The sequence below is a fragment of the Schistocerca cancellata genome, chromosome 11, assembly GCF_023864275.1.
Source record: "Schistocerca cancellata isolate TAMUIC-IGC-003103 chromosome 11, iqSchCanc2.1, whole genome shotgun sequence".
In the NCBI taxonomy this organism is placed as follows: Eukaryota; Metazoa; Arthropoda; class Insecta; order Orthoptera; family Acrididae; genus Schistocerca; species Schistocerca cancellata.
The window spans coordinates 57,839,093-57,842,137 of record NC_064636.1 but is presented as its reverse complement, the minus strand read 5'-3'; positions in this window follow the sequence as shown (position 1 = coordinate 57,842,137).

The window sequence follows — 3,045 nt, the reverse complement described above, 5'->3', positions numbered from 1 at the left end:
CTAATTCCATCCCGGGAGGGATATGGGGTGGTGGCAGGAAGGGCATTAGGCCACTGCTTAAAATTAACCTTGCCAAATATGTACTTAACCCTGCCGATCCTGCACTGTGGGACGCAGGCAGTAGAAAAAGAAGAAGATGTGGGTTTTTCTGCTCCTGGTTTCTGATATAAATAGTATTTTTTTCTGTAATGTCTGATGGTTTAACTGTTGTAGTTGGTGGTGATAGCTGTACTGTCATTTGTTGCTGGCTTGGTAACCTTGGTTCTGCTGTTCCCATCGACATTTCCGTAATTTTGTAGCTGATAAGTCTCTTTCCCTTTCCGTTTAAGTGCATTCCATTCTGGTGAAACTGTCTGTACCTAGTTGGTTAACAGGTAAAAATTAGCGTTTTCATACATATAGAGATATAAACGTCATGAATAGACTTTAGTTTTCAACATATACATCTTTATGTTGAAAACATTTAGGTAAAGAAACCAAACAGGAGGAAACAGTGTGAAAGAAGAAGCTCAGAATTTAAAAATGTGCTTATGTTTCGGAATTGAAGCGGTAGTGCTATTTCCAGACCACATGAGAGGAAATGCAGATGCCAATAAGTTGTAAATAATTGCTTATTTACATAAAAAAGTGACATGAACTCTTTGATATAATCTAAAAATAACACATATCAAAACAAAAATGTATCGCTTTAAATCCCACTAAAGACTGCAGGTCAGGAATAAAACCCACATATACTTAGAGACATTTATTTGCTTGGATTACAGTCGGAAGAACAGCTCTAAACAAAAAAAAACAAAGGACAACCATCAAAATCAGCTCCTCTTCCAAGGAATAAACAATGCACTTTACTGGTTGGTATCTCTTTTCACACAGCCCCTCTCCTTTACAGTGCAGAGCACCAGGGCTGTATGGGTACTTGGATTTGATTTGTCGTCCACTGGTTGTTGTGTGAGTGTGAGCACGGGTGCGACCAGTTGTTCTGTAGTCCTCTGGCATCTTTGTGTTGTCTCTTCAGTTTAACTGGGTGTAGGCTCGCCTGACCCTCGATCATCCTGAACTTGAGGAGTGCTTTCGTGCTTCGGTGACGATAAGGTCCGTGCTGGTTTCTTTCTTTCAATGGATACCCTAAAAGTTTTTCATTTTGAGAGATGTCTATGGCATGGGCATTACATTGCTGTACTTGCTAGGGCCCAGTATAAGGAAGTTGTAGGCGTGCCTGTACGTTGTCTCTGTGCAACATGATGTGCGAGCAATCCGCCAACACTTTGTGCACAAAGACTGGATGTTCACCATGGCAGGACGCCTTTGGCTCTCTCATCCTTGTCACATGGTCACGAATGCTGTGTACCAGCAGTGGTTGTTGTGGTGCCGTTGTGAGATAGTCTGCAGCAATTCTCAAGGGTTCTCTGTGAACCATCTCCGCCACTGATGCGTCTATATCCACCTTATACACAGTCTGAAAACCTAAAAATACTAGTGGTAGCGCCTCTGTCCAACGTTCCCGGTGACACATGAGGGCCGCCTTCAGTGTTCTGCGCCACCTTTCCACCATCTCGTTGCTTGCTGTGTGATAACTGGTTGCGTGGTGACGCTGGAATCCACACAGTCTAGCCAGTTCATTGAAAAGACTAGATTCGAATTGTTGACGCTGATCTGTTGTAGTAGATAGGGGGCACCCGAAACGTGCCCATCTTGTGCATCTGTCTACTGCTGTGAGCAAGTATTTATAGCCCCCTGAAGGTGGAAGTGGATCCACTGTGTCGAGATGAACGTGAACAAACCTTGCTGGCGAATCTGCAAAATTTCCGACCTCTGCTGTCCTACTTCACAACGCTGGCGTTGAAGGCATGAACGATTCCAATTCCTGGCTGCCTTTTGAGTCAATGGCCACACAAAGAGCTCAGTTAGCAATTTGATAGTGATGTTTGTACCTGGGTGTACTACGCTGTGGACACAGTCAAAAACAGGCGCGGCTCGTAATTAAAGGCTCTGAGGCGGAGCCGCCCCAAAATATATGTTAAAGTAAATTTCGCAAGAACGTATTACAAAATTTAAATTATCAGGACGAATTTCGGACATTTCCTATTCCGATTAAAATAACGACGGTCAACGTTTTTGGAACTGTTTGTATCGATAGATGTTTTCTGAACGGTTAGTAGTGTTTAGGCTGCGCCTTGGAACGTCCGTAAGCTGCATGTAGTAGCGGTTTGGGGGCGTGGCTTCTACATAGTACCGCTCTTTATGGGCGACCCGAAGGCTCAGAGCTTGCAGCCTAAGGGTGTCATACCAACCACCACACGTTTTTCACGTTCCACTATCTATGTAATGAAGGAATGCAGAGTGGCCGAAACTTCGCTATCCAATCTCTGTCTCTGCACATCTCTACTACGCTTCGATGCGTCATTAATCGACGTTTAGTTTTATTCTTTTGATAATGTTTTACATAGTTGTTTTGTTTCTACCATTGGCTATTTTCTCCACATTTAGAATAAGTTTGCAAATATCCCGCCAGAGTGCACTAGACTACCGTAACTACAGGCTCTCTAACCGTAACAACAGTACTGCCATCTAGCGAGAGTTTCATAAGTGATTAGAGGACAAAGCGCGCGAAATTTGTCCCGTGACTTTACTTTCCTTGCTTGCTGATGCTGACTGCTTTTGTTGATATCGTGTGATGTTAGCAAGTTTCTTTTTCGGAGTGTATTTTGCAAGATTTTAGTGATTTCTACTTGCTTGTGAATATCTGCGACATACCGCGAGTGTGAAACCAGCGCAATATGAATTCAGTGTGCAATTTAATAAGTAAAAACTTGGAATACGGCCATAGGATGCAAGTGAAAGAACTTGGTGCACCCAGACCCGATCTAACGATCAATCAAGAACAGAATCAGTGCAAATCTAGGCAAGGATACAAACGCAGTTATAATAGAGCAATGTACGATGCAGCTGAGTGTTTGTGAAGTGAAAAATGCATTTTTCTGTTTCACCTGTCTTCGTACAAATAGTACTGATAGTGCCTGGACTGAAACTGGTATCACTGACTTA